We start from the raw sequence: 10,209 nt of genomic DNA, 5'->3' as shown, positions 1-10,209 counted from the left end.
CCATGGTGCTCAGCTCTGACACACATTATAACATCATGCAAACAGAAAGAGGAATTCGGAGCTTTTGTCTCTGCGGTACACGATACATCAATCACTTATAATTAACGTGATGAACACTAATAATTTAATCAAAGTCGTCTTCTTTACACGAACACTACGGAAAATTACCACAGGGCTACAGCCGGAGTCTGATTAACAATTTTACCTCCCGTGATAGAATTGGTCTTGAATGGAAATTACGGTTTTTCTTTGGCATGTGGTCGCTGCAATTCTAACTGAAAAAGCACCGGATCGTTTCCGTAAGATCGAACACAAGTGGCCAGAATCGTGCAGGTTTATTACACACTTTCCAACACATTGGCACACATGGGCTTAAAAAAGGGCTAGATCCCATGGGTCCGTTTTGACTCGTTAAAGGGACAAAGTCGGCCATTTTTCATGAATTTTGTTTGATGCAAGATACAACTTATATTGTTTGACATGTTGAAAGATACTTGGTGACCATGCATATATTCGACCCCGGTTTTAGACAAATTAACTGAAACCATGGTGAAAATGAATTAATGGTCATGACCATTAATTCATTTTCGCAATGGTTTCATGTATCGTGGCTAGAACTGGGGTCGAATCAATCTGATTAAAATCAGATGTAGAGTACGGCGACGTCTCTGTACTTGCGCGGTTTTCTCTTGCTGTCGCCTCTCACTAGTGAGAGGCGACAGCAAGAGAAAACCGCGCAAGTACAGAGACGTCGCCGTACTCTACATCTGATTTTAATCAGATTGGGGTCGAATATACGCATGGTCACCCATTCATTCAGTATCTTTCAACATGTCAAACAATAAAGTAGTATCTCGTATCAAATAAAATTCATGAAAAATGGCCGACTTTGTCCCTTTAAAGTTTACCCACTGTGAAACTCTTGCAAAAGTTGAACAACACGACGTACCGAAGGTATTAAATGACTGCTCCAACAATCACAGTGAAAGTCTCTCTCTCTCTCTCTCTCTCTCTCTCTCTCTCTCTCTCTCTCTCTCTCTCTCTCTCTCTCTCTCTCAGAAACATCATTGAACAACTATCAACAGTAGATAAAGAGAAAAGCATGCAAAGCTTAATTCTCTCAACTGCTGTAAATAGTTCAGCAAATTAAATCATATCATACCCATCTATGATCTGTCAGTGTCACCAAGAAGATTTGCGTTGACCAATCTTGCAATTCTTGTCAAGGCATCCATGCTGCATTAAAAATTACCGCAAACTTACAATGTTACAAAAGCACATAACCTATAGCCTACTATTGCCTAAAGCCACACCCTTTGTGTAGTTTGTCTCGTGATCACTTGATCACGTTCACTTGTAAAACTATTAAAAGTTCCAACATCGGAAGGTTTCACACTGGCCCTGTATTTTGTTGTAGTGATGTGCATGGCTTTTTCGGCACGTATAAATATTAAATCGTGTAACTGTGTTTGATACACAGCTTTCACCCATATCCCACCAGACAGTACCAGACGGTATTGAGCCAAAACCTAGAGTATTTTCACCTACTTAGCATGGTATGTTTTAGCAGGTATAGTCAGTAAAAACCATGTTTACGATTACTCTATTTTCACGGGCCTTCGAAATTTCTCGTCTTTGTGTGAATAAAATAAAGGGGTAGGGGACACGTTTTGCCTCTGGCAAATGTTTACCTTTCCCCACTGGCGAGGACTTTCTGAACATTTAAAACTATTGCCGAAAGCTTCTTAATTGTAGATGATGTAGGAATTCTATCGACTATTATACACATGAATTTGCTTCCACAAGCCTGTCTATTCTTATTTAAAACCTTTATAAATGTATAGTACTAACTTGGTTTGTCTTATGGAATTTTGCAAGTTTAAAGTTTTAACTTACTGAAAACTGCAGAGGATTCATCTTTCCGAATGACTTACAGCAGCACGACTACTGTGAATGTGTGTACAGACAGAGTATATAACGATATCATTTATGAAAAAAATGCAATTTGTTTTCAAAGAGTTAATAACCATAAAACATTTTTCATTGTTTCCCATGTAAATTTCATCTAAACATTGTCGCATGTCCTCATTTTATTGTTACTGTTTGTTACTGATTTCCCATTTGACCCCCTCCACCCAGCTTGCCCATCAATGAAACTGACTATATCTGAATTAACCCGAAGTATCAATTTTGTTACGCGAGAAAACATCTTGCTAATTCCAGTCACTCCACTTTTGAATTTCTTGTCTCTCTTTCGAAGTGTGAAGCCAATAAAAGATATTCATAATTTAAACTGTTACCTATGAATTGAATGACTAACATTCTTATGAGAAAAGTAAACACAGTCTTTTGTGAGGAAGAATAAACATTTCAGACGATATGCAGACTTAGTATGACTCTTATTTGCTCTCCTTGAAAGTTTACAGGTTGTCGGATGGCGATACCATCGGCGATTCCTACTTTGATGTGGAATTTGAAGGCCGTCATAATTTGACTCTGGACACATAATCCAGCATTCATTTCAAAACTAAGTCCTCTCTCCAATGTATTTAACAGGATTCTGATATTCATATATGCACTCTGCTTTGTGCGAAAAGCTACAAACTTAACTGGTGTACTGGGTATACGTATTCTATTGAATGAAATTGCATGTAAATATTCATGCAAAAGTTTCTACCTTCCTCATTCCTCGTACATGCTGAATTGCCAATCATCTTAGCCTTTACTCGCACTTTTCGTATACAGATAACATTAAAATATGCTGATGACATCATTTCCGGTATGGTACTGTTAAAATGTCATCTAAGCATTTCATATGATTACAAGCAGGGAGCGGCCTGACGACTGGCAAGTTAGCTCGTTTCAGTGAGCAAAACTACAAGAATAGTTGGTCATATAAGACAAAAATAGCAGCAATAATCAAACTATAGCGATTTTGAATCGCACCTTGAAGATGAACACATGACATTTTTGCATCAATATGTCTATAACAAGTTCTCTGGGAGCACTGTTTTGCTGAGAACATTTTTATCACAAAGACAATTCAATACACAGTAGACGCGTGTACTTGGCACACCAAATTAGATAATTACTCAACTACTTCGCTTAGCAGTTTGCCATATGACCTGGCGTTTACCAAAACGAGACTGCTTTATTGTCTTAAGACTGATAAAGAATCCACCAAACTCAGCAGGCAGCGCCTTCACTGAGTAATATACCTATACTGGAAAGTTTTAAAAGGGGATTTTCAGTCAGTGACTGGATTGATGTAACTGAAGATGCTGATGCACTGGACGATGAAGTTCTTTCGAAGATATTCGAACATGAATGGCGTAACTATATAAAATATCAAAATGGTTTAATAAAGAGATATGTCCTCCTTGGAATAAGCTTATCTGCATGACATTTAATGGTGGTACTGTAAAATTCCTGAACATGGAGACACAGTCTTGAGATAAACCAGTAAATTTCCGCTTGACAGTCTGTGGGTAGATATTGGTGTCTTCTTTGGGGGAATGACCGGACAAGGAAATTTGTAACTGGACACAAACGTGTGTGGAGACCTCAAATGTGTCCCATGTTTTCAGTGGAACTTGGTTTCCTTGCAGTCTACTTAAATTTTTATTCATATCTTGGTATAAAGTTGTAGAACTTTGTAACGTCCTCATTACTGTTATGTTAGTAGAGTCGTTTTTGATAAATGCATCCACTTTTGTCATGTTTTAATTCCCGATGCATTTTATTCTGAGAGTTCTGATCCATGGCTAGCACTCTGCCCGAAATGTGATCAAACGAACGCATTATCTGGTGAAAAATGAAGCGACTAAACGTCGGTGCTTGGCATGTTACACCACGTGATGATTCGACCATTCATATCGTAATAAATATACAAATTTTTTCTGAGTATGCATTAAAGCGATCTTTCCTCCTCCGGCTCGTACACTATTTAGGTGACTGCACTTTCAATTGACAAGTGTGAATGTAGTCGACACAGAACGAAGAAATCACTCTCCTGTTATTTTTGGCCGTGAGACGGGATTAAAACGGTAGGACTCTCCTTTTCATGTGATCATATATTTCCAAACTTTATTTTTCCATAAAGTGACTCCTATAGACGTAGAATGACAAAAAAATTTAATCGCAAAAATTCAAGCGGTAAATTAAATACAATTGTAACGAATGAGTGAATGGATTAAATTTTGAATGCATCTATCATTTTTTAAGTTTGAGGATAAGTAGATATGAAATTTCTTAATCGTTGTTGTTGCCATGGAAATCAGAGTCGTTACCGCGTACCTGCATCTAAATTTACCTTCCGGACTGCAGACACATGTCAAGCAAATAGGAAAGCGTGGAACTCGTAACTTACTCAACATCATCTTGCCTGGATAAATTATCTTCATTTATCTCGTAGACTACCACGCCATGTTTTGATCTGAACGTCTTTATAGAAGTCTACTTCTCTTCTCTGCAAGAAACAAAAACAAAATAACTGAAGAATACCAAAGCTGTTCGCAAATTTCATAACAAGGATACTCCACGTTAGAGTTAAGGCGATTTCAGATGCGAGTAAACGTAGAAAATATTGGTCAGGTATGTATGCTTTAACGTTGAATTTCTCCAACATCAGGTTCAGTATGAAAATGAAAGTATTTCGCAACGAAAATATAACCTTGGGTTTTAGGGACTGGTCAGTTTCTTCGGCCGGGGGGGGGGGGGGCCGGTGGATTATTTTTTGCCGACGTCAAAAAGTGGCTGACCCCCCCTCCCCCATTCCAAATTTTGAAAACAGGGTGACCCCCCCTATTCCAAATTTTGAAAACAGGGTGACCTCCCCCCTGCACGCGACAACTGTAATATGTAATAATATAATACTGTAATATATATAATATATATATATATATATATATATATATATATATATATAATATATATATATATATATATATATATATATATATATATATATATTATATTTTACATACCTTTATATGTCAACAGTCATTCTGTGTTTTAATGAAATTGTTGGCATGTCAGTTGTAAAATAGGAATTTCAAAGTGTCAATCTTAAAGTTTGAATACAGTACATTTTGAATGAGCTGTGAATGTATTTCACACTTTCTATGCTTAACCAGATGTCCTGAACTGTTGTACAGAAATGGATGTCAATCATTAATATCAAACAGGAAAAAGCAGTAAATCAAAAACTTTGATGGGTGTTAAGACTTGCCAGCCATCCAATTAAATCTCCTGAGGAACCATAGAGAGGCATTTTATCCAAATCTGATGAGTGCAGAGTCTGAGATGACCTTTTCTTGTAACATTGATATTTGTGCATGTTGCTTTCTCATACTGAATTCTCATAGAGAGAAAAGAAAAGTATCAGGAATTTGTCATGCTTTTCATATGAAATGCAGATTTCATAATAGTACACTTTCACTAAGCAAACATCAAGATATCTCTGGCATATATCTCTGATTTATTTAAGTATTATTTAAGTATAGGGCGCGGAGAAAAATATGAAACATCCTGATATCTCTGATATATATGTCTTGTATAATTAAAGTAATGCAAAGTAATGCACAGGAAAGGTGTGCTGAAAAATGTCTGATGTATTAAAGTAATGCGCTCGAAGAGCACGCTAAAAAATATTGAACATACATATATCTCTGATATATGTATGCCTGATATGTTAAAGTTGGGCGTGCTGAAAAATATGTCTGATTATTAAAGTTACGCGCCCGAAGGGCGCGCCGAAAAATGCAACTGGATGAAATTTGTGGCTGACACGATGCATTTTAGGCAATGATGAGCCTGTGTCAAAATTCAAAAACACACTGACCCCCCCTATTGGGCATTTCAAAAACATGGTGACCACCCTATCACCAAAGTCAAAAACAGGGTGACCCCCCCATGAATCCAACCGCCCCCCCCCCCAGGCCGAAGAAACTGACAAGTCCCTTAGTTTGTATTGCTCATTGACGCAGGCCATGATGGCTTACTTGATCCAACGATTGAAATGGTCATAAATAGTCAAAGGGTTGGTTTTGCACTCTTTCAAATGTGTGACGATATGTTTTTAATCAACGACATTTCCCCCCGTTAACGTAGTTCCTCGATGAAACCATATAAATATTCAATTTTCAAGGGTTTACTTTTGCTTTTATACGTAGTATTTTTGGTGAAAAATATATTAATCGGGATGCTTAAATTGCACATATTGTCCGAAAAGTTGCATGTAGAGTTACACGGATTCTGAATTGTCACATACCCATGAGAGAATCCACTGTGAAAGAATTAACTGTGTGAAAGTATTAGAAACATTTAAACAGACAAACAAAAAACAAAGACAATTCATAGAGAATGCAAAAGGATGTTGATGTAACATACTTTGTTTCGCTTGGCACATGTATGACAATCACTGACACAGTTCACATCTGGAGCAATTTTACGTTTCATTTTCTCAACCAAATGCGTAATATTCATTCAGTTGAGCTCAAGAAGATGTTATGACAGAAAATTAAAGTATTTGCGAGACTTTTAAAAAGTGCCCGAGTCTGTCAGACACTAAAGTACACGAGACAAGCACAGAGAGCATGTTAACCAAGCTCTTCGGTCGTTATTTCGATGCAGCTGTGTGTGACGTCAACGATTGAATAAAGCATTTAATATGATTGGGTAAAAGTTCTATCGACGCCTCGCCCATTTATCAAGGGCTCTTCGGCAAACGCGCGCGGGTTAATCCGTGAACATTCGTCTGTAAGATGTTGCTCCTTGCTAATCGGGGACGGCAATTCGCCAGAAGTTCGTCTTTTTAGCGCACTAGGGGAACTTCTCCTATCGAGCGTGGAAGCTCTGAAAAAATCACATGTAAACATCGAATAAAAATAACGCATGCATTATTCATCAATGCAAGAAGAAACTTAGCCGTGATAAACCTCCGAAAGCTACATCTGAACGTCACGGATTTCATACTTCAAGCATTGGAATATCTTCAATAAACATACGTGAACGTATAAAAAAGCCTTAATTAAATCTTAATGTAGCATCCATTGACGGAATAAACTATAGTGTGTGTTCGCCTATATCCTTTGTTCATGGCGCTGTTCAGCGTAACTTTCGTTACTTTATCTATTTAGGCCTACGGGAATACGAATTTGAATATAAACATTTTTTTTTTCATTTAGATTAAATAATGACACGTCACAGGAGGTGCCATACCTTACAAGAAATGCATTGCCTACGGCATATGGCCTCTGGAAGTAGCGATGTATCTCTGGCAACGCACGGGCAACAGTGCAATATGGCCCTAGAGCAGCTGTTTTCATGCCGGTGCCGACTGTCTTACCGATATTATTCTGCCAAAAAATATTTAAAAGTAAGATGTTTTATCATTCAGGTTTGAAAAGCTAATTCCGATCAAACTCTAACTATCGATAGGTTTTGTATTAAATAAGCTGCAAGACGGAGGACTTTATATGTGACTTACACATCACATATTTACCGGCAATGCCAAAGGTGATGACCGTGTTCAGTGTGCTGAGCATCACTGAGGCTTGCTATCTTGTGACGGTCAAAGCCGAAAGATGGTAAGCTTCAACAGCAATCAGTAAAACGCACACAAAGAAATATGATAGTATCATTTAAAAAAACGCGAAAGTGATTGCACACATCGATCATAATTGTGTTGTTTGAGTTTTCACTAAAATATGGATTCTGTTCGGTAGTACTGTTCTGTTTAATGATTAACCATGGTGAGAGTAGCTGTTCCGACCTCAGTTGCTTGATGTTAAACTTGATAGATTGTATTGATCGAATGATTATATGTGTTGACATGTTGTATAGTCAAAGTCACTTTTCTGGTTGCATGTTCGAGTGCATCGCTATATTTCGCATGTGACGAGGCCTTGGTTATATAGTTAATTTGACGTAATTATTTCTCTGTTCCTTTTTCTGAAGGCTGCCAAAATCCGTTTTGGTCTTTATTATGTTCGCTAATTGATTCTTAATTCGAGTTGTGCATATTCAGTTTCTGAAAATGGTCACGATGGAAAATAGAAATGAGAGAGACTAGGAAAGACGGTCGTAGTTGTGACTTCGCAACACATTTCCTCCGCGGCTCCGTCAGAAAATATTCAAATAGTACAGGACGATCGCGAAAATGTAAGCCATGATTTATGGCAATTGCTTTTAAATAGGCCTTTTAGGCCTACTGTGTTCAGTATTAAAATCTGTAGGATTTCTTGTCCAAGAAGGTACGGATATCTATATGCAAAGAAGTGGTACTTAAAGCTTATATACCACTGTCAGTATGGCTGTGTACAGGTATGATATCATAAGAAAACGTCGAGAGAGTCAAACAAAGCTGTTCTGTATGAGGCTGCGTTCACAAATAACGTGGGGGGGGGGGCTGGAGAATTCGCGATTGAAATTTTTTTCTGATCCCCCACAATACCCTCAAAAAAATTTCAAATCCCCCATATATGATCAAAATTTTTCAAGTCCCCCAAACTATCACTGGCAAGGGATGTGCGCGCAGAAAAAATAAACATGTATCGCGCAGTTCTGCTCGCAGATGTTCAACGCTGTACCTGTTATTAGCAGTTTGTAGAGTCGTATTCCTAAGGCAAGTTCTTAAATTGATTCATTTTTAAGGCGTCAATGGAATTTTTGGATTTATCAGTCTAAGCCACCTTGAGTTAATCCAACTCTGGCCAGGTCAATTGCACCTCCTGAAGAGCACACAAAATGAAGATCATGAGAGAGTCTGCGAATTGTGACTGATTGCCAAATTGTAAAAAACTGAGCACAGTGACCTACTCAAAATTTCTTTCTAAAGTACAAGACATATATGATGATTTAGATGCTACTCAAAATTGACAATACTGGAAGGTCCATCACATAAACGTTTTAATCTCTGAAATTTTGGCAAATTTGGTTAAAAATAAATAATTCCATTCTTGTTCGACTCCCTACAACATGTTGAACTGTCCAGTATTCAGCTTGCTAACACAGCCTGTGTATGCGTACCATGCATTTGTATCATTGACAAATGACTGTCAGTCTGGACTCTAATTAACTTATTACCCTATACATATTTACATATACAGGCTTTGTCGACAAACTGAATATTGTGTGTTTCAGCATGCTGTAGGGAGACAGCAAGTAACTGTGGATGGTATAGGCCTATGCGTACAAATATTGCAAAAATCATCAACAGTCGCAGCTTCGATTCTGCCCTGTTACCAAGGCCTAAGTTTGATTTTTTACGACAATTTGTTTAGATGTTTGGATTTTTTAGAGATAAAAGTCATGAAATGTGACAAAATAGTTCTAGATTTTGTATGATTAGAACAATTTAGTTACATTAAAATGGTATTCATTTAATTACCTACCAAACCTTGGAATCGGAAAATGTAAAAAGTAAAAGGGAACCAAAAATTTTTCAGGTCCTCCCTATAGACAAAGCAAAACTTTCAAGTCCCCCTCTACTACCCCATAAATTTTCGAGTCCCCCCTGAATTCCTCCAGCCTCCCCCCCCCCGTTTTTTGTGGACACAGCTTAAAGCGCTTTCTTGGCGGATGAGCGCGGGGAGAGGGATTTCTTCTAATGGTAGCGGCGGGATGGCAGTAATACGAACAACTATTGTTTTCCTCTCTAAATTTTAATTTTGTTCAAAATACGTTGAATAAGTACATTTAGGTGTAAAACGCTTAGGCCTATGATTGCTTGTCTGTCACTGTTACCAATGTTAGGTTAGCGTGTCTGCCGCGTGCGCGTTGTCGGCCTATACCGTGCAGAAGAAACTTGCTGAAACCTGGATGGATGGATCGACGGCAGTGGGTGAAAGGTTACCGTTGCTACCAGACACACAATAACTTAGGGGGTCAAGTGAAGGAGCCAGGCGCAGAAAGTTTGCTCAGCTCAAGTACTCCCATGGCTGAAGAAACCACATCTGCAAAGTGAATTGGTGCACGGCAGATTCAAATCGATGTTTTGATACTTGAGGAGGAACATATCAAAGTGTTTGATTTCATTGTTATTTGTCAGACTCGCACATCTATCCTTACGCATCATTCGGTAAGTTGAAGTGAACATATATTTTGGACCCCATGCCTTGTCGATGTGTGCTGTATGGGGCCACAGTAGTGAAGTGAACTTTTATGCCGATGCATACCCCCTTTTTAAGCGGGAAAATTATTTTCATC

General features: G+C 38.1%; 1 protein-coding gene across 1 annotated transcript in view; it reads left to right on the top strand.

Annotated features, from left to right (window-relative positions):
- Nucleotides 1-9,902: 9,902 nt before the first annotated feature.
- The window catches only part of LOC139150396 (uncharacterized), a 28,297-nt gene continuing 27,990 nt past the window's right edge, over nt 9,903-10,209 (top strand). Inside the window, exon 1 of the mRNA XM_070722740.1 lies at nt 9,903-10,081. The gene's annotated coding sequence lies outside the window, so the exon portion shown is untranslated. The remainder of the gene's footprint in view (nt 10,082-10,209) is intronic.

This window comes from Ptychodera flava, chromosome 14 (assembly GCF_041260155.1).
Source record: "Ptychodera flava strain L36383 chromosome 14, AS_Pfla_20210202, whole genome shotgun sequence".
Classification (NCBI taxonomy): Eukaryota; Metazoa; Hemichordata; class Enteropneusta; family Ptychoderidae; genus Ptychodera; species Ptychodera flava.
Note: the sequence above shows the minus strand (reverse complement) of the source record. Positions and strands in the feature narration are given on the sequence as shown.